Source organism: Kogia breviceps, chromosome 10 (genome assembly GCF_026419965.1).
Source record: "Kogia breviceps isolate mKogBre1 chromosome 10, mKogBre1 haplotype 1, whole genome shotgun sequence".
NCBI classification, from domain to species: domain Eukaryota; kingdom Metazoa; phylum Chordata; class Mammalia; order Artiodactyla; family Physeteridae; genus Kogia; species Kogia breviceps.
In genome coordinates, this window is record NC_081319.1 from 88560945 (window position 1) to 88584312 (window position 23368).

The window sequence follows — 23368 nt, forward strand, 5'->3', positions numbered from 1 at the left end:
CCATAAGGTTAACAGCTAATTCCTTAGCAGAAACTCTACAAGCCAGAAGTGAGTTGTGTGATATACTTAAAGTGATGAAAGGGAAGAACCTACAACCAAGATTACTCTACCCAGCAAGGATGTTATTCAGATTCGCTGGAGAAATCAGAAGCTTTACTGACAAGCAAAAGCTAAGAGAATTCAGCACCACCAAACCAGCTCTACAATAAATGCTAAAGGAACTTCTCTAAGTGGGAAACACAACAGGAGAAAAGGACCTACAAAAGCAAACCCAAAGCAATTAAGAAAATGGTCATAGGAACATATATATCGATAATTTCCCTGTATGTGAATGGATTAAATGCTCCAACCAAAAGACAGAGGCTTGCTGAATGGATACAAAAACAAGACCCATATATATGCTGTGTACAAGAGACCCATTTCAGACCTAGGGACACATTCAGACTGAAAGTGAGGGGATGGTAAAAGCTATTCCATGCAAATGGAAATAAAAGGAAAGCTGGAGTAGCAATACTCATATCTGATAAAATAGACTTTAAAATAAAGACTATTACAAGAGACAAGGAAGGACATAATGATCAGGGGATGAATCCAAGAAGAAGATATAACAATTATAAATATATATGCATCCAACATAGGAGCACCTCAGTATGTAAGGTAACTGCTAACAGCTATAAAAGAGGAAATCGACAGTAACACAATAATAGTGGGGGACTTTAAACCCTCACTTACACCAATGGACAGATCATCCAGACAGAAAATTAATAAAGAAACACAAGCTTTAAATGACAGAATAGACCAGATAGATTTAATTGACTTATATAGGACATTCCATCCAAAAGCAGCAGATTATATTTTCTTCTCAAGTGCACACGGAACATTCTCCAGGATAGATCACATCTTGGGTCACAAATCAAGCTTCACTAAATTTAAGAAAATTGAAATCATATCAAGCATCTTTTCTGACCACAACGCTATGAGATTAGAAATCAATTATAGGGAAAAATACGTAAAAAACACAAACACATGGAGGCTAAACAATACATTACTAAATAACCAAGAGACCACTGAAGAAATCAAAAAATTCCTAGATACAAATGACAATGAAAAGACGATGATCCAAAACCTATGGGATGCAGGAAAAGCAGTTCTAAGAGGGAAGTTTATAGCTCTACAAGAAACAAGAAAAGTCACAAACAATATAAGCTTACACCTAAAGGAACTAGAGAAAGAAGACAAAAGTTAGCAGAAGGAAAGAAATCATAAAGATCAGAGCAGAAATAAATGAAATAGAAACAAAACAATAGCAAAGACCAATAAAACTAAAAGCTGGTTTTTTGAGAAGATAAACAAAATTGATAAACCATTAGCTGGACTCATCAAGTAAACTAGGGAGAAGACTGAAATCAATAAAATTAGAAATGAAAAAGGAGAAGTTACCATAGACACGGTAGAAATACAAGCATCCTAATAGACTACTACAAGCAACTGTATGCCAAGAAAATGGACAACCTGGAAGAAATGGGCAAATTCTTAGAAATGTATAACCTTCCAAGACTGAACCAGGTTGAAATAGAAAACATGAATAGACCAATCACAAGCAATGAAATTGAAACTGTGATTAAAAATCTTCCAATAAACAAAAATCCAGGACCAGATGGCTGCCCAGGTGAATTGTATCAAACATTTAGAGAAGAGCTAATAGCCATCCTTCTCAAACTCTTCCAAAAAATTGGGACAGAAGCAACACTTCCAAACTCCTTCTATGAGGCCACCATCACCCTGATACCGAAACCAGGCAAAGATACTACATAAAAAGAAAATTACAGACCAATATCACTGATGAATATAGATACAAAAATCCTCAACAAAATACTAGCAAACAGAATCCAACAACACATTAAAAGGATCATACACCATAACCAAGTGGGATTTATCTCAGGGATGCAAGGATTCTTCAAAATACGCAAATCAATCAATGTGATACACCATATTAACAAAATGAAAGAGAAAAACCATATGACTGTCTCAATAGATGCAGAAAAAACTTTTGGCAAAATTCAACACCGATTTATGATAAAAACTCTAGAAAGTGGGCATAGAGGGAACCTACCTCAACATAATAAAGGGCATATATGACAAACCCATAGCAAACATCATTCTCAATGGTGAAAAACTGAAGGCGTTTCCTCTAAGATCTGGAACAAGACATGGATGTCCACTCTTGCCACTATTATTCAACATAATTTTGGAACTCCTAGCCATAGCAATCAGAGAAGAAAAAGAAATAAAAGGAATACAAATTGGAAAAGAAGAAGTAAAACTGTCCCTGTTTGCAGATGACATGATACTATACAAAAAGAATCCTAAAAATGGTACCAGAAAACTACTAGAGCTAATCAATGAATTTGGTAAAGTAGCAGGATAAAAAATTAATGCACAGAAATCTCTTGCATTCCTATACACTTAATGATAAACAATCTGAAAGAGAAAGTAAGGAAACACTCCCATTTACCATTGCAACTAAAAGAATAAAATACCTAGGAATAAACCTACCTAGGGAGACCAAAGACCTGTATGCAGAGAACTATAAGACACTGATGAAAGAAATTAAAGATGATACCCTCAGATGGAGATATATACCATGGTCTTGTATTGGAACAATCAATATTGTGAAAATGACTGTACTACCCAAAGCAATCTACATATTCAGTGCAATCCCTATCAAATTACCAATGGCCTTTTATACGGAACTAGAACAAAAAATCTTAAAATTTGTGTGGAGACACAAAAGACTGTGAATAGCTAAAGTGGTATTGAGGGAAAGAAACGGAGCTGGAGGAATCAGACTCCCTGACTTCAGACTATACTATAAAGCTACAGGAATCAAGACAATATGGTACTGGCACAAAAACAGAAACATAGATCAATGGAAGAAGATAGAAAGCCCAGAGATAAACCCACATACCTATGGTCAACTAATCTATGGCAAAGGAGGCAAGGATATACAATGGAGAAAAGACAGTGTCTTCAATAAGTGGTGCTGGGAATACTGGACAGCTTCATGTAAAAGAATGAAATTAGAACACTCCATAACACCATACACAAAAATAAACTCAAAATGGATTAAAGACCTAAATATAAGACTGGACACTATAAAACTGTTAGAGGAAAACATAGGAAGAACACTCTTTGACATAAATACAGCAAGATCTTTTTTGATCCACCTTCTAGAGTAATGGAAATAAAAACAAAAATAAACAAATGGGACCTAATGAAACTTAAAATGTTTTGCACAGCAAAGGAAACCATAACCAAGACAAAAGAATGACCCTCAGAATGGGAGAACATATTTGCAAATGAATCAACGGACAAAGGATTAATCTCCAAAATATATAAACAGCTCACGCAGCTCAATATCAAAAAAACAAACAACCGAATCCAAAAATGGGCAGAAGACCTAAGTAGACATTTCTCCAAAGAAGACATATAGATGACCAGGAACAGATGAAAAGCTGCTCAACATCCCTAATTATTAGAGAAATGCAAATCAAAACTACAATGAGGTATCACCTCATACCGGTTAGAATGAGCATAATCAGAAAATCTACAAACAACAAATGCTGGAGAGGGTGTGGAGAAAAGTGAACACTCTTGTACTATTGGTGGGAATGTAAATTGATACAGCCACTATGGATAATAGTATGGAGGTTTCTTAAAAAACTAAGTATAGAATTACTTGTGATCCAGCAACCCCACTACTCTGTATATACCCAGAGAAAACCATAATTCAGAAAGACACATGCACCCCAATGTTCATTGCAGCACTGTTTACAATAACCAGGTCATGGAAGCAACTTAAATGCCCATTGACAGATGAATGGATAAAGAAGATGTGATACATATATACATGGTATATTACTCAGCCATAAAAAGGAACGAAATTGGGTCATTTGTTGAGATGTGGATGGATCTAGAGAGTGTCATAAAGAGTGAAGTAAGTCAGATAGAGAAAAACAAATATCATGTATTAACGCATATATGTGGAACTTAGAAAAATGGTACAGATGAACTGGTTTTCAGAAATTGAGACACAGATGTAGAGAACAAATTTATGGATACCAAGCAGGGAAAACGGCGGGGTGGTGGGGGTGGTGGTGTGATGAATTCTGTGATTGGGATTGACATGTATACACTGATGTGTATAAAATTGATGACTAATAAGAACCTGCTGTATTATATATATATATATATATATATATATTATTCAAGTCATCCAATGATGGAATGACTCAGTTGATTGTATGACTGATTTGACCAACAACAGTGATGTGAGTAACAAAGAGATCTGTAAGTCATTTCATTTATAGGCAATTTTTAAATTCTAAGAACTATTCTGAAGACTGATCATGAAGTTATCTTGCTTACTTGGTGAGTTTAGATCTATTTTTAACAAATCTCAAACCTGTATAGTGATAGTACACATTCTGAGGGCTTTAAAAAGATCTTTTTTATGTGATTATTTAGGTGATTTTTCCCTTTACTTATTGAATGTTTGTATGTGCATCTGTATGTGAGCATGCACATGTGTTGGGAAATATAAATAAGAATTTAATACATTTATTTTACAGGAAGCTTTGAAGAGACAGAGCATGTCAAGTTTTCGATTTCTAACATAAATACATTTTATAGATAATATATTGTTTCAGGAAGTAGAACAGATATTCTTCTTTGGTGATTACGTATTGATTTTCTTTTTTCTATAACAATTTAAAGTGCTTTATTACTTCCATTTAAATAAATTCTAAATCAGTAGTAAGTTATACAACCATGCAGTGGATATATGTATAGAGACATTATCCAGAAAACATGCCCTGGTCAGAATGGAGACTTGTAGAAATACTCACTTTAGATGACTCTTATAAGAGCAGAAATGTGAAGAAATAAAATGATCTTATATTTCATCCTCAATGCTCAATTTTTACAAGTCAGTTTTGTGATCTAATTTTGAAATAGGACAACCTAAGGCAATTGTATTTTTTCAAATTTTATAATGGATAACATTCATGGTCAAATTTTAAGATAGAGAATTAGTAATGTTAATTATGAGTCTTGACTCTGGTATTGACCTGTTTCTTTTTGAAAATTATTTGACCTTTCTAACTTTCAAAATTCAAAATAGAAATATGTCTGTTTTTGACCACATCATGATATGTAATTTGAATCAAAGAAGACAAAATGGGCTTCCCTGATGGCGCAGTGGTTGAGAATCTGCCTGCCAATGCAGGGGACACGGGTTCGAGCCCTGGTCTGGGAAGATCCCACATGCCGTGGAGCAACTGGGCCTGTGAGCCACAATTACTGAGCCTACACGTCTGGAGCCTGTGCTCTGCAACGGGAGAGGCTGCGATAGTGAGAGGCCCGCGCACCGTGATGAAGAGTGACCCCCGCTTGCCACAACTAGAGAAAGCCCTTGCACAGAAACGAAGACCCAAAACAGCCATAAATAAATAAATTAAAAAAGACAAAATGCCTTGAGAACATCATATATACAGGAACGAAAGTGTCTACTACTTAAGTGTTTTTAGAGTATTTTTCCTGATTTGGACAGAAACAATAGTTCCTAAAGAACAGAAATATTAGACCATATTTGATGGCTTTTCTTCCTTTTTATGTTTATGTGCATTTCATCTCTTTGAAAATCCCAGTGACTGATCCTTATTTTCTCAGTGACTTTTATGCACAATAAAGGATGCTCTTTGTAAAGTGTGAAAAAAATAAAAAGAAGAAGAAAAGGGAGAAAAAAAGAATGAAAGAAAGAAAAAAATAAAATAAAAAGTTATTAAAATAAAAAATTATTAAAAATAAAAAATTAAAAAATAATTAAAAAAAGAAGAAGAAAGAAAGAAAGAAGAGAGCAACCAAACCAAAAAATAAATCCAGCAATGATAACCAGCGCTAAAAACTATACTAAAAAATAAATCGGACAGAGAGAACCCTAGGACAAATGGTAAAAGCAAAGCTATACAGACAAAAATCACACAAAGAAGCATACACATACACACTCACTGAAAGAGAAAAAGAAAAAAAAAAATTGGGGGGGGTCTGAGGTCTTCTGCCAGCGTTCAGTAGGTGTTCTGTAGGAGTTGTTCCACTTGTATATGTATTTCTGATGTATTTGTGGGGAGGAAGGTGATCTCCATGTCTTAGTTCTCTGCCATCGTGAAGGTCTCTCTGACAGACCTGGTTTTAACTTCTGATTTCATGAATCTGGGTTCATAAGACACTTCTCTGAATTGCAAATTCTTCATGAGTATGATGGGAATAATAACACTTGACTCATAAGGTTATCAGGAGGATTTGAGCACCACTCCTGTTTTAATGTATTTTCATCACAGCAAGATCTTCAAAATCAGGAATTATATTTAGTTTCCCTTACTTCTATAGCACCTACTTTAGTGCTAGGCTTTTAGGAAATTCTCAGTAATTTTTTTTTGAAAAATATATAAATAGATGGACGTAGTGATAATAAATGCTAACGTTTACCTAGTACTTACCATATATGTGGAACAATTCTAAATGCTTTGCATATATTAACTCATTAACCACATAGCACTAGCAATAATGGTCATCATGAAGTAGAATATTATCTCTCCTCTGAATATGGGGCTAAAATTATAGGAATGGTGTGTGAGCATTTGTTTTGTGTGTGTGCGTGTGTGTGTCGGAGGGAGAGACAGAGAGGGTGGGGTGGGGTTGGGGGGGACAAGGGGAGAGAGAGAGATGGATGAAGACAGTATTTCAGAGGTCAGATCTCACCCCAGGTCACTAAGGAAAATTTCTTCCTGGAGCCCTATTATGACTGTTTTTCTTTTTGCCTCTAGTGTTTTCCTGACACCACTCCCTGAGCTTGCTTAGCTATGCTTGCCTTCTCTGAGAGTACCCATGATGTAGACATTTTTTAATCAAAATTTATCCCTCCTAAGTCCCTCCCTTGGTGCCCTGTTAGGTTACTGGCAGCTCAACCTGATAAACAAATTAAAGGTCCAGTAGTAATGGCTGATAACGCACAATTCATAAATTTCCCTTGCCATTTTACATATGCATTAATGTAGGTCATCAGTGCTTAAGTCTAAAACAAGGAATAAGTTGGGAATATTTTCCAGAGAGACTCTCAGAACCTCTTATAGTGAAGGGAATTGAAAAGCTTAAAGTGGGAATGGGACTGGGAAAGTATGTGTTTGATTGGTATTCTTTTTGAAAGCTTAATAAATTAAGCCCAAGAAATAACACCAGAAACAAGAATGGAAGAAAGAGATGAGAGAGCCTGAAAGAGGTGAAGTCAACCCTAGGTAGGAGACCCTGCAGTAGAAGATAGAGTAATATTTCTACAGCTAAGCACTGGATTGTTGTTGGCCACAGTAATGAGAGAAGAACTTCTTAATACTTTGTAAGAGTATTTGAAGATCTATGAATATTGCTTCTCATACAGTTATATCAGAAGGAGTTCTATTTTATTTTTATTTGAGTTTGTTATATACTAAACAAGCATTGTACGCAGTGTCCCTGAGGTGAATGTTCTAATAATCGGCACTTTTTTTGCAATGAAAACACAGTATATATTGTACAAACTAAGATCCAATTAGATAAGTCTGGATTCAATTTGAAAGGTTCAGTGTAACTTTCAGGTATTACCAGTTGAAAGCAGCTATAACTCCTAAAGATTAGGATAAGATGATGTAACAGCTTTTTGGCATAGGTAGCAAATTTACATTTGTCTTTCCGAAGGACTCACTAAAACCTAAGAACAGGCAGCATGGCATAATAGAAAAAGCTACATGCTATCTGGAATATTGAGTTCTCAATATACTTTAAATACAGTCTTGCACAGATCACTTAATTTTTTTGTCTTTCAATTTTCTAAGTCTGTAAAACCAAGAATTTAACACTTAAATACCTTTCATTTTTCAATTTTAATATTCTAAGTCATTTCTTCATACTTTGGAAAACTAAAATTTCCCCTCAAAAGGTGCTTAATTGAAAAAAAAAAACCAACAATGGTTGCTTTTGGTTGACACTGCAATGGTTGACAAGTAGAATGTGTTTTCTAGGGTACAAAAGACAGTTTCTATGTTGAGCAGGATGAGCAGGGCATAGTTTGCTGTCCCTCAAATTCCGGGGAACTCTACAATGTGAAAAGAGCAATTCATCTACAAAAGTGCTTATCTGAAGCCTATGGAACTGCCTCAAGTGTCTCCCTCATTTCTTGTTATATTTCACCAATTCTAGTGTGCTCTGATGCTGCTGCTTTTTTGATCTTTTCAGAAATCGTCACGGGAGGATTTTCACAAAACTTTGGCATTACATTTACCTCATGATCATAAAACTTTATCAGTTGTATGATGCATTCTGATTTCAGATAATGGTCTGTGAAGGGATATCTTAGGAATGAGGAAATAGGGTGTTTTCATATTCCCCTCTTTTTCATCCTTTCTCCTTATATATTACCCTAATTTCTCCTCTCTCTTCAGGTACCCTAATAGGACCTGAAAAATTTTATAATGTAGAGTTAAATCTTTTGCCTTTCTTTTAAAAACATTGAAGTCCTGTCTTTCTCCAAAATACCTACAAAATAAATTTGTGTTTGTGTGTATGTGTGTTATATATTGTGTGTGAGTCCTTCTTCACCTTTCCAGAGGGTTTAGTGTAATTCAGTAGCAAAAATATTCAACTCAGTTTTATAGAATAAAAATCAATGTGCTTCTTGGAGGGTGCATATGCACTGTTTGATCACAGGTTGGTGGAGTGTCATGGAAACGTGATAGTATCTAGCAGCTTGGGTATATGGACTTTGAGGTCTAATTTGGCAGTTCCAGCAGAGGAACAGGTACTCAAATACCCTGGCCAAGGAATTGTCAGTAAGAACAATGCCTGTATTGTTAATACAGGATGTAACATAAATATCATTGCTTATGTGGAAAGCCTTCCAAGCCTTTCCTAGGCAGATTTAAGTGCTCTGTCTTGTAGGTTCCCACCATCTTCTTTTTTTTTTTCCCAATGATTTTGTTATACTTATTACTGTTTTGAAAACCTTTTGCCCCCTCTCTGTGTTCCATATTAGACTTCTGTATCAGAGCTTCTCAAGGGTAGGACCTGTGTTTTAGTCATCATTCTATCCCTAGAAGTTATCCCACTTACAGACTGAGAAAATGGTTTTTTTGAAGACTGAAAGAATTAGGAAATTTATCATCCCACCTCCTAAAAGCAAAGGTGGTGAATCACTAGAATTGCTTTGTACCCTATGTGAAGGAAAATCTAGGTTTGGAATATCAGACAGTATTTTCTGCTATATTCATGATTGCTGGTTATAAAAGGCATTTTAGAAGGAAATCTTGGATTAAATCATCCACATCTTGTTTGGCTAGAATCTGCTGAACTGCAGGCTGAGCCAGAAAAGGGATGACGTCTCACTGATTAACTAGAGTAATACTCTGCATCTCTTGCTACTTGCTTCTGGATAGCCAGTGCCTGTTAAATGATTGAATCTGTTGCTTAGTAGCATCAAACATTTCCTGTGTAGCTTGGAGGTTGCGGTTCACAATAATTTAGTCTGGACTCCACTGAAAAGTGATAATTAGGTGCTAAATGTTAACTGGATTACAGCAGGGACTGCTCCCACCCATCATTTAACACCTCTCAGGGGTTGGACCTTGAATGTTGTTTTCGACTTAACTCTTCCTGTGCAGCTGCCTCCTCCTGACCTTTCTTCAACAGTCTGTATTTTATCTTTCTGTCCAATTTTGGGACAGCCACATCTGTTCACGTACTTGATAGAATCAGCATCCATAACACACAAGTAGAGATATGTGATTTTTCTAAGAGGATGGAAGGAGCCAAGAGGCTCAGAGTGTCTCTAAATTTTTCCCAGAAGAGTGAGAATTCACTATAATCATAATGACAACCATATATTTCTGACTTGTGTGTGCATGATAACCTGTAAGTTCTGTATAAAGATGATCTGGTTTATGGTCTGTTTTGTATTATTATCATCCCTATGCTACAGATGTGGAAACTAGAGCAATAACAGATGTTGTCTGCACGTAGGCTGGATGGACTCAGAGGCCCTGTTCTTAACCAGTGTGCTGTGCTTTGGCCTCTAACTTACATTATCCTGGCCTCTTCCTCATTCTCATTTGGCACTGAGGCTGGACAGGAAATCACCATTCCACTGTTCCCATTCAGTGCTTCAGGATCAAGGGGGTGGGGTGTATGTCTGGGAAGGAGTGTTTCCATGAAGCCAACTTGGGAAATTTCTCAGGCAGAAGGCCATGTTGGGGAAGAAGAAAATTTCCTCTACCCTTCTAGGTTCTTTTGGCTGGCCTAAGAATTAAATTGCCATGAGACAGATTAACAGGAGAAAATTAAAAGTTCATTAATATGTATACATGGGAGAGATACCCCCCTGCCCTCACCCCCAAAAGATGAGTAACTCACCAAAATGACAGTAACCCTCACCTTAAATACTATCTTCAGCTGAAAACAAAAGAGAATGTTGCTGGTAGTGGTTTGGGACTTCATGGGGGAGGAGGAAGGCAATTCACATGGAGATGGAAGAGCAAATGTTTGGTAAATAAATGTTTCCTGGGCCTCCACAGACAATGGGACACAGAGCTGACTCTGCTCTCTGGGCTATGCTGAGTTTCCCCCACCACACTTGGCCCATATTCATTGCAGAAAGCTCTGGTGATAGCTGTCTTCCAGGAACAGGCCCTCTATCTAAATTCTTTTAGGCAGCTACGGGGAAGGTCAAGGTTTCTTCCTGAGTCTTTTGGGCCTTGATTGTTTTTAGCTCAAAATAATCTATATGCCAAAGGGACACATTTTGGGATGCCAAATTTTGCTCCCCTACTTCTGCTACCTGGAATTTATACAGATGCCAGTCTATTGCTGCCCTTGTTTTTCTCTTTGAAGATTCAAAAATGCAGGTTGTAGCAAAGGCCTGCAGATCAATGGGGTAGAAATTCCATGGAATGTGAGCTGATTTAGAGAAGGTTAGAAATCCACAGACAGGGAGGTTGGAGGGGGATCAGTTCAAACATCATACTTAGAGTCGTTGCTGGGTATCTGAGGGGGAGTGGTTCCAGGACCCCCGTGGATACCAAAATACACATGCTCAAATCCCTTATATAAAATGGCAGAGTATTTGCATGTAACCTACATATATCCTTCTGTATACTTTAAATCATCTCATTACTTATAACACCTAATACAATGTAAATGCTATATAAATAGATGTAGATACAATGTAAATGCTATATAAATAGATGTAGATACAATGTAAATGGTATTTAAATAGTTGCGGGTGCACAGCAATATCCAGTTTTGCTTTTTGGAAATTTTTGGAATTTAAAAAAATATATTTTTGATCTATAGTTGGTTGAATCCAAGGATGCAGAACCTGCAGATATGGAGGGCTGACTGTGTGTTAATTAATCAGTGTCGCAGGTCACTTTAAATGTCACTGGCAAAGGATTTGTGATTTTATTTCTGTATTCGTTACACAACAAAAATTTCAGACATTGTTCATATAGTGGTTACAGATTTTTTCTAATGGTGTTTTCTTTTTTAATTCGATCTATTATGGTAATATTTGGTAAATAATAAATTTCCATTCATTTTGGCTTTCAAGTGTGGATTCTGGGAGAGAAAAGCTCTGTAAGACTCAAAGCATTTTTATTTTTATTTATTTATTTTTTTTGCGGTACGCGGACCTCTCACTGTTGTGGCCTCTCCTGTTGCGGAGCACAGGCTCCAGACGCGCAGGCTCAGCGGCCATGGCTCAAGGGCCCAGCCGCTCTGCGGCATGTGGGATCTTCCCGGACTGGGGCACGAAGCTGTGTCCCCTGCATCGGCAGGCGGACTCTCAACCACTGCGCCACCAGGGAAGCGCCTCAAAGCATTTTTATTCTTTTGAAGTAATAAATCTAGCAGTTCTTAATTTTTGGTTCCCAACTTATATTTTGTTCTGAAATTTGTTTATCAACATTTATTGTATCAATAAAATGGACTTTATTATTGTACCTTCTTTTTGAACCAAATCCACTGTGAATATACCTGTTGTTTATTTGGCTGCATTTTTTTTTTTTAAATATTGCTGAGCAATTGTACTTTCAAAAAGGTAATTTCAGCCGCCGCTGACTGACTTGCCATTCAAGACACTTTCTCTGGTGCAGTTTGTTATTCTGAAGTTTTCTCTAGGTGGTTGTTTTTACACTTCTTCTTCAGCACGTATTTTCTTAATGTTAACTATATATCTGGCTTGATCTTGGTACAAACTCCCTTAGCATTTTAATCTGAATCTCACTTAATCCTTGTCACTCAGTTGTATAGACTGCACATTTATAATGCCAGTTTAATCACTCTGGAAACATTTGGTCATGAATAAAAGAACACTGCAGATGTTCCAACTTGCAGGAAGGACAAGACCCTTCTTTACAGAGCTGTTCCAGGGGCTACTGTAAATTCACATTGACCTTGGTTCCTTGCTTATGAGAGAGACAAATATCAAATAGGGTGATTTTATTTTAAGCTGCTGCATCTCCCAAGCTCATCAAACATTTTATTAAAATACTGTTTATTTGCTGAGCTTCACTAGTCAACCCCAGGAAATTTTGGGGGTCTTTTAGGGTCATTTTATCTTTCCTTATTTTCCTCATCCTAAGAAAGGAGCAATTTGCATTTGCTGAGTATTTGAGGAGCAAAATGGTGGGGATGGAAGGACATACAAATTTAATCAAACTTTTTTTCCTCTGATTCAAACGTATTTGCTGTTAAGACCATTACAAGTGAGCCCTGCTAATGGTATATATTTTCTGAGGTTCAGTGGTGAATAGTTGGACTAAATCAGGACTAAACAATACGCTGTGGGTTTCTTCTAACCCATCATATCTTTGTGTGGGAGTCTTCTTCCCCGTTACCAGACATTGGCACCATTCACGCTGCTTCTTCTCCCAGGCTGTCTCTAAGTATTGCAAAGGATGCTTTCAGAATCTGTTTATGACCCTCTGCATCCATCAGGATAGGCTAAGTTATGGGAGAAAATAGTCCCACAATCTCAGTGGCTTAAAACCACAAAGGTTTATTCTGTTCACAGAACGTGTTTACTACAGGTTTTCTGGGGCCTCTGTCTTTCTTGGGGACTGGTTGAGGGATGCTCCATCTTGATGACCCAGGCAGGAGAAAGGCAATGTGGTGAATGGAGCACTGGCCTCTGCACCTTTTGCCCAGATGTGACATCATCATTTCCTCCTCACATTTCATCAACAACAAGTTTTGTTTCAATCCTACCTATGTCTGGAAGGAGAATCCAAAATATTTGGTCGACAGTGACTAATGACTAGCACACCCATGGGGTACACAATCCTTGTAGAGGTTACAGGGTGCTGCAGTATTTCCTCATATCCCAGGTTCGGCTCAAAACATACATCCAGGGATGGCCACGTGATTTGTGGGACCCAGTGTAAACTGAAAATATGTGGCTCTTTCTTCAGAAACTATTAAGAGTTCTAAGAGAATGACATCAGAACATTAACCCAAACATGGGGCAGAGTTCTAAGGGTGGTGCCCTGTGCCACTGTCCAGGGCACTGGACCTGCGTACATCCCAGGAAGGGATATGGAAGACAAGACCTCCAGGGGAAGTACCAGAGGATGCTAAATTAAATGTGTGTTCTTGCCCAGAGAGGCCTCATAGAGCAAAGCAGATTGTCTACCTGTCAGACAGGAGGTGCTGTCAGGATGAGTAAGACAATGTAAGGGTGAGGAGTTTTCCTTTGTGAATCCCTACAGGGAGGTGACCTCTAAATTTAAGGCATAATCATTCCCCAACAGTGGTTTAATGACATTAATTACACTCCTGTAACTGAACTGTCTCACTCTTGTAATTTCCTTAGAGAAAGGAGGTTGGGAACACCCTCCCCTGCCCTGACTTTCTCTGAGGTAGGAAATATGGTAGCCTGCCAATAAGCGTTAGGAATGATTTCCATTTGCCTGGGTCCATTTTGGCAAAACTAAGTCAGAGGAATAGATTTATTCAGGGGCTGGGCAAGAGGTCCGTTAACTGGAACTTCTCGTTGGAGCCCCAGCCTATTTCATCCCCTCCTAAAACAAAGAGTCTTGGAGAATCTGCCTGGCTTGGGTAGATCTTTAGGATTCAGAGATTTTATTTTGATTTTTTTTTAAGTAAGAAGGCAAATTTGTCATTTAATCTATTGGATTAAGCTCTTTATGGAGTCATGTGCCTGTATAAAGGGTGTGAGGGGCAATGACTTTGTTTTTATAGTCCTGCTGCCTGATAGGACTGTAGTAGATGCTGTTGGTGCTCTGCTCAAATCCTCCAGGTCATGTGGGGATTGGCTCCTCTGGGCTCACCACCTGCATCCTCTGCCTCTCCTGGAGTTGCCCTTGGCTGATTGCAGCTGCTTCACCCTGGAAGCATCTCATGGCCAATGACTCACTAATAGGAGGATACCAAAAAAAAACCAAAAACAAAAAAACCCCCAAAAAGGTACCAGATTCCTTGCCGCAAGGTGGGAATAACTTTCTGATGTGATTTATGTTCTAGAGTCCTCCATGGATCAAGCTAAGGCTACAGTTTACCTGAGACCACATCCTCGCTTAATTCTTTTCCATTCCCTATCCTGATTCTCTCTTTCCCTTTGAGATTTTTCCTGAGGAGCACCTCGTCAATAAATCATGTTCAGTAAATCCCTGTCTCAGGCTCAGCTTCTAGGGAACCCCACTTAAAACAAGAACTATACTTACTTTAGTCTGGGGGAGATTCATCCTGAGTAGACAACTGCCACTGGGTCAGAATTTGTACTTAAGGACTAGAGCTGTGGGTGCATTCTTTTCCTAGAAACAGGGATCTGATTTTAGTGATAACAGAGAAATAGTATCTTGCCTTTTCCTGGTATGTAGATGGATAAACAAGCAGCAGATGGAAGGATGAAGATGTTTGTTAACATCCCTGGTGAGGGCTGCCCCTAAGTGTCAACACAACCATCCTCGCTAGCAGTGCTGCTTTGAGCTGGATCTCCAGGGAGCTATTGTATCACACCTCACGTGCCCTTCCCAGCTCTGTGGCTTCCAGCTAACCATTGGTGGTATGGCAATAATCATAGCTAGCCTGCACATTGAGTATTTTCCATAAGTCAATTCCTTGAATCATCCAAACCACTCCATGGGGTAGGAACAAGATGATACAGCTAATGGGTGGCAGAGCCAGATTTGAACCTAAGCAATTGGCTCTAGATCCCATCACCACTTTGCTCAGCTGCCTCACAGGTAAGAATAGAGGGTCATTCTTACCTGCTTCCTGGGGTTGCAAGGATTAAATGAGATGATGTGATTAAAACATTTAATATAATGCCTAACACATAGTAAGGTCTCCACAAATAATAATCATTGCTATTATTATTTTGTGGAAGGGTTTACAGAGGTGCCAACATTTTGAAACCTGGAATCAGTGGCATCTTAGTCGATTCCTTTTAAGCTACAAATGTTCCTTGTCCAGAGTCCATTCCTTGCCTCACTGACCTCAGCTCCTCTCTGTATGAGTGCACACAACTTGGAAACAGTTGCAGTTTCTGTCAGTATCACATCTCAGCCAGGTGGTGGTAATGAGCACAGTGTCACTGTGCTTCAAGTGTGTTAGTGGTTCTAGTACCACTTTCTTATAATCATTACCCTTTATGGTCTTGGAGTAACGTAAAAAAAGACACAGGTCAGGACTTCCGTGGTGGCGCAGTGGGTAAGATTCCGCCTGCCAATGCAGGGGACACAGGCTCGAGCCCTGGTCCGGGAAGACATGCCGTGGAGCAACTAAGCCCATGTGCCACAACTACTTAGCCTGTGCTCTAGAGCCTGAGTGCCACAACTACTGAGCCTGTGTGCCACATCTACTGAAGCCTGCGTGCCTAGAACCCGTGCTCCGCAACAAGAGAAGCCACCTCAATGAGGAGCATGGGCACCACGGCAGAGTAGACCCTGTTCTCAGCAACTAGAGAAAGACCGCGTGCAACAACAAAGACCGAGCGCAGCCAAAAATAAATAAATAAATAAATAAATTTAAATATATTAAAAAGGAACATAATTTGCCAACACAGACAATAGTCTTTAAAAAAAAAAAAATGACACAGGTCAGCCTGGCTAGAAGTGACTTGGATATTTTTATTGTTTTCAGGCAGAAAAAAGAACCACACAGGAAATGGGCAATACAGCCTCTCAATCTTATAACTAAGTTGGCAGATTGGAAAGACATCACTAGACAGAGTCAGTTTCATCGGTGGTATCTTTGGATTTCACAGTGAGTCATCTGCATCCTTCACCAAGTGAGTCAGCTGTGCCCTGACTAGCACTGAGCATCTATATTTTGGTAGAGTTATGGAGACCATGTGACACCTGTCCTAGTAGATTGCAAACTTTCCATTTATATCACTTATAGTGACACCTCATTGAATTTTGGGTGAATCGATTAGCAGCTAGTTAGGGCTCTTTTAAAGGGTCATGAAAGTCATAGAGAAGTTGTGGGAGAAATTTCCTTTCTGGGAAGTGGTTAACAATAAAGTCATACTGACTAGTGAGAGACAGGGCATTCATGAGGACACAGAAATACACCCTGTTGGCTTAATTATTCATGGATGCAAATTAATTCAAGTGAGAAATAGCTGGGCAGTGGGCTAATTTTAAGGTGTTGTACATTTTGAAATGTACATTCTCTCTTTGAATATATGCACTTTATAGTAGGCTAAGAGTGAGTGGGGGGTTGTGAAGTGTGAATTAATTAATTAAAATATAGGTAAATAAAACCAGTGGTGTAAAGTGTTCACATCCCACACAGGCCAGTTTAACATCTTTCTATTTTATTGTCATAATCGGGAGAACTAGTTTGGATTATGGGACAAGAGAGAGAGTGTGGGTGGAGCAACTGAAAGTGATCTCAGGAGCTAGGGGAAAAGTCCAATCAGATATCTCTGCAGTTTGCTGATGAGATTCATGTTCACCATTCACGCTAGGAGAGAAGACGGTTACCTGAAAAGGTTAAGAGATCAAGTACAGATTGGGTCAATGACTGGTTGAAAATTTTGTGAGGCTCTTAGATTTTTGTTTTTAATTTGTTTGTTTGCTTTTCTTTAACTGCATATGTCTGAGCAAGTGATGGGTAGTTTGTTTTGATGATCTGGGAGTGTTTCTTTGTTGGTAGTTTAGAAGAATTAGTTGTTTGTTATTAAGTCACCCAATACAGTGATAAGTTATAAGACAGATATTATTTCACTCTATGCAAGTTGGAACGTTGGTGGAGGGGGCATTATTGGCAGGGGATAAAAGCGTGAGGTTTGTAATAAAACTGGTTAAAATATAGCTGGAGTTCCTCATCTGCTGTGTGACCTTTGAAGTGTTATTCAATCCTTTCAAGTTTCAGTTTCTTAATCTGTAAAATGGAGATTATACTTCAGGGTTTTGTGAAAGGATTACTCTTGACAACAGGTAAGTTTCCTGTCTGGTGTGTGTTTATAAGTATTCACTGAACAGTAGCTGTTAGGGTATGATGACAACTGTTCATCTGTGAGCCCAATTACAGCATGTTTCTCTTTCCTCTCTCTGAGTGGAAGATTCTAGTAATGATAGGCTCTAACATCTGTCATATTCTTTACGACTTCATTGTGGTCTCAAGATCCCTCTTTACTGTGATGGTGGAGCCCTCCCTAGTCTGAGGGTGAATGTCCATAATGAATGCTGACCTTGATACTTAACGCTGGGCTCTTTCCTTTCCAAAATGGTAGGACTATTTAGAATCTAGAAACTAGAACTACTAGTATAATGTTTTCTAAATTCACAGTAATCATAACAACTAATATTTATTGATCTCTTTTTTATCAATATTTATTGATGTACCAAGCGCTACAGTAAGCCTTGAACAATTATTTTCTCAGTTGAAATCTTGCTCATAACCTCAACATATAAAACAGGTAGACTCAGAGCTATTCTGATGGAAATGAGCAGGTGCATTTTGGGAAGGGGTGTTGCTGGGAGGACTGTTGTTACCTGACTTCACCTCCCTCATGATGTCCTCAAGATCCCTCCATGGAACTCTTTTATTAAGGAGCTTCCAGGTATGGTAGTGTTCAATCAGGACAAATCAAATGGGACGTAACAATTAAACCTTCATTCACTACTGTGATGGTGTAAGCAAGAAGCCAAAAAGAAAGGGTGCTAGTTTCCCCAATGTCCCATTTTTCCCCACGGTCTAGCACTGGACAAAGATCAGATGGATTGGTGCAGATAGGAGAGAGGGTGGTCTCACTGCTAAGGGAGTCCCAAATCAAAGGCTCTTGCCATTTTATGGACCTGGGGCCTAGGAGAATGGAGACACTGACCCCCCCGCCACCCCAGCATACACAAAGAGGATTCTGAAAGGAGGTGCCTAGGCTAGGAATGCCAATATGAGCATGGCCAGTGCGTGGGTGGGGTGGGTAGAAGGCAACTCACAGTAGAGACTGCAGGGCACTGACTCTGCACCAAGTCTAAGGTGGGAATGGCAGCTTTCTCAACATGAGGCCTGCCAGGCAAAGCCTATGGTTGGGCCTGAAAGATCACATGTAGGATTCTGGCCTAGAGCAGGATGCCTCAGGCCCTTTTGAACACAGTTTGAAAACTACCATAATACTTGATAGAATATAGGATGAAGGAAAGATGTAGTCATTTAGCTTTTAGGGAGAATGGAGTTTAATACATTCTGTGCTAATAAATAGTTTATACCTAATTGGCTTAGTAAACTCACTTTAATATACCAGTTGATCATGTTTTTGAAGGCATGCTATTTATCTTGCTTGTGGAAGCCAAGTTTTTAGTTCCTAGAAAATATTTTTGCTATTCACTGTACATTTCTAAACTTTTGTGACTCCCCATGAGGTGGACTAAATAAGAATTGTCAATATAAGCCATAAATGTTATAGCCTGAAAATATGAAATTTCTTATAAATAAGGTATCAGTCATTTGTAGTCATTTTCATGGTTGCTGAGTAATTAGGAGCAGAGGAACAAGTCTTTGCCAAACAAATGCTTTGCCTCACAAATCAGATTTGAAATAATGACTTATAATTATTCAGCATTTACATGGCATTTTTATATGAATAAAATGCATCTCAAACCCAGTCATTTTTATTAGTGATGATCATGTACCTTTTGGGAGTTCAGTGAATTTGTGTTGGTTGATGAGTGAATTGCTCTGTCTCTATAAAAGAAAACAGAAACAACCTTAGGATATAACATTCCATTTTCCAATTTTTTGATGCAAGCTTAGATTTAAGTTGAAGATCCTGACTTTAGGATTCACTTGTATATTATTGTCAGTGGATTCAAATAAAACTTTACTGATTTGTTTGCATGTTTCAGAAATAAAATTGGCATATTGATTAAAACTGGTTTCCATGAATTTTGTTACAGGACAATTGAAGTCAAAATGGCATACAAAAATAGGTTAGACAAGGTTTTTATGTTCAGTGGAAGCAAGTCTAAGTAGCTGCGAATATAATTTCTTGTAGTGTGCCCTTTAGTACCTACTGTTATGTTTTTGGTGGGTACAATTCTGCACCCATCTCCAGTACGTTGTTTTTTTTTTCCCCCACACCAAGCAGTTCTCTGTCACCAGCTGGGTGTCCTACAGTTCAACTCAATTTTGACACTATCTACCTGGAGATACCTTCAGAACCCACAGTTTAAAAGCTCAGTCCTATAAAACTCCCCCATTCCCACCCCACTTCAGAGGCCAGTTGAAAATCCAGGTTATCACCTGTGCTTCTGACCCACCGTCTATAGATTGGAGATTCCAATAGCTTGCTTCTTGGATTCCATTAATTTGCTAGCCTGACTCACAGAACTTGGAGAAACATTTTACTTACCATATTAAGTTTATTTTAAAAGGTTATAGCTCAGGAACAGCCAGATAGAACAGATGCATAAGGCAAGTATGGGGAAAGGGCTCAGAACTTCCATGACCTCTCTGGGTACACCCTTCTCCCCAAATCTCTATGTATTCACCAACCCAGAAGTTCTCTGAACCCTGTCCTTTCTTGGTTTTTATGGAGGCTTCCTTATAGAGTCATGATTGATTAAATCATTGACCACTGGGGATTGATTCAACTTCCAGCCCCTCTCCCTTCCCTGGAGGTTGGCGTGAGGGGGTGTGACTGGAAGTTCTAACCGTCTGATCACACGGTTGGTCCTTCCGACAACCAGCCTCCATCCTTAGGTTACCTAGGGGCTTTCCAAATTCATCTCATTAACATAACTAAAGAACATCATTATTGCTCTCATCACTTAGAAAATTCCAAAAGTTTTAGAGCTCTGTGCCAGGAGTGGGGAAGAAGGCCAAATATGTATTTCTTATTGTAAATTATAATATCACAGTGAGGATATTGTAAATGATGATGCATATTAATGGTACCTTTCAAGGATCTCTTTCTAAAAAACGGAACCTGCATTAGAATTGTGGGCTTCCATGGAATACTTAGAAACCACTGACAAAGTTTGGATTTCTCTTAGGTAATTATATCACAGGCTGGAGTCATGGGCATAATAGGTCATGCCCAGAAAATGGTAATTGATGAAGCACTTTTGGCTTGGGAGGAGATAATAACTGCTCTGCTGGTCTAGAAGCAGTTAAAATGTTAGAAAAAAAAAAAACCCAGTAGTTTGATATTATATTTCTTAAATAACTGGCTCTTTGATTTCCACATTGCTTTTCTCTTTTATAGGCACAGCCAAAGAGGAGGGTTCAGAGTTCTCTCTTGGGTCCTTTCTTATTTATCTAGTTGGTTGGAGAACATGAGAAAGGGAAGAGAAAGTACACTATAAGTTGGCTGAGGACACCAGCCCTCTGAAGGATAGGATTAGCATTTAATTAGAGGTTAGAAACAAATAGAACTAAGTTCAATTCCTGCCAAGTTTATCTTATTCGTATGGGGAGGGTCAGCAAGATCTTTACAAAATGAAGTTCAAAAATACTCAGAAAAGATGGAAAGGTTGAACTGTTCACCATTTTAGAAAAGCAAATGTGAGTTTGTGTTGGTAGGTAGTTTAGCAGGAAAATAGAATATAGGCAGCTGTTATCTAGTTCTGCTTATAATTGGTCACACCTGGATTCAGGGCTGGTTTCTATAAGAGATTCTACAACTGTGAAGTCCAAAAGAATTTGGAGTATTCAGAGAAGGTCAAGAGTGCTTTAATGTTGGATGATAATACCATCAGGAAGGGCAAAAGGAGTCACAAGTTTTGGTCTGGAAAAGAAGCTAAGCATTAAATGAACAAATCTTCAAATGTAGGATAGAAACTTGACTTACTCCACTCCTCCTAGTGGCAGTAGAATTATAGAATCCTATTTGAATGACCCCTGGGACCTGTTATCTAACCTGTTACTTTATGTGTGTATCTCACACATAACCTCCTTTATCCAAATATGGTTCCAGAGATTAGGATGTGTATATCTTTGGGGGGGGGCTTATTTTCTATCCTACAATAAATACCATCATGTTCAACCTCTTTTTCTACAAAGAAAGAAAAAGAAGCCCTGAGAAAGTAAATCAGTCTCTGGAAATGGGTTTATATTTTTTTGAATGAATAGCTGGAGAAGAAGACTCGTTCCAGCCCTTACTGTAATGGAAGGAAGGGACTCTAATACCTCGCCCATGATTTATACAGTTGATATTGGGAGGCAGTAAATAAAGGATGTTATAATGACCTTTATTTATTTTGCTACATTTGTATTCTTGTTCTAATCTGTTCATTTATATCAGGTTTTCTCAACATTGGTACTATTGATACTTGGAATGGATAATTTTCTGGTTTATGGGGGCAGGAGTGGGGCTGTCCTCTACATCCTGTAGACGTTTATCAGCATCTCTGGCCTCTACCCACTAGATGTCAGTAACACCACTTCACCCCCTTTCCTCCCTTCCCCCTAGTAATGAAAACAAAAAATGTCTCCAGACATTACCAGATATCTTTGGGAGGGGGTGCAAAATCAGCACCAGTTGATAAACTACTGACTTCTCTGGAAACATTAGGATTCAGGGTTTGTTTATTTTAAATTTTAACCTTATCATCTGCCGATTTGATCAATATCATTCTCACAGCCAAATGTTATTAAAATGTAAATGTCATAATAATGTTAGAAAAAGGACAGCACTGTAGTAAAAGCACTGCAGATCACCATTACCTTCTTCTTGACGGACCACAAATCTACCTTTGGAGTCAACTCTCTAGCACCTATCAGTGTCATCATCTAGCTTGTTCTTTGTTTATAAGGGTATTTTAAGAGTGTTTGTCAAATGCCTTGCTGAAATCCAGATCCTAAGTCTGACACATTTTAATGATAATTCTTTAAGCAAAAGGATTAGAATGAGTTTGACTAATCTTTGGCCTGTTCTGGCACATAGTGATTATGGTTTTCTTTCTGAAGAGCTCACAAATCATCCTCTTATTCATCTGTTCTGGGGTCCTTTGGTGCTTAACTTTGAACTCACCAGTTTATGTTTGTGGAATCAGCCTTTCTCCCTTCAAAATATGTGTCCATTTGCATTCTTTTGGTATTTGATACTTTAATGCATAATTCTTAAAGTATTTGGAACCATAAATACAAGTTTATTTCTATTATTTCTCTTAATACCTGAATATATGTCTCTTATCTCTCTGTACCTCTAGATCTACAACTATATCTATGTGGGAGACTTTAACATCTTTGAATCAGCAAAAGGCTTTCTTAGAATCTCTTCTCTGATTGAAACCTTGCCTCTGGGTGCCAGAATTACATATCCAACTGTCAATTTGGTATCTTCACTTGGATGTCTCAGACATAATTCAAACTATCTTGAACTTATGATTTCCAGCCCCAGCTGGGGTCTTCACTGTTTCTTAGCTTGTTGAAGGGCACCACCATCTGGTCAGTTCTGCAAACTGGGACACTAGAAAATAGTCATACAGATACCTTCTTACTCCATATCTAATCCATCAGAAAATTCAATTGATTATACCTTCTAAAAATACTTTTCGCATTTTCCCCCCTCTTGTTAATTCCATTTCTCCCACACCAGCTCAAAATACATCGTTTCTCCCCTGGGCTAATGCAGTATTTCCTAATTGGGCACCAGGAGTCTAATCCTGATAAGCATGGTGGTCTTTTTGAGATATAAATCTTATTATACCATCCCATCAACAAATACCCTTTGATCTGGGATAAAATCTCGACCATGGCTTAGAAAGTGAAGTCGGTGGGGGGGGGCCCTGCCTACCTCTGCAGCTATACTGCACTC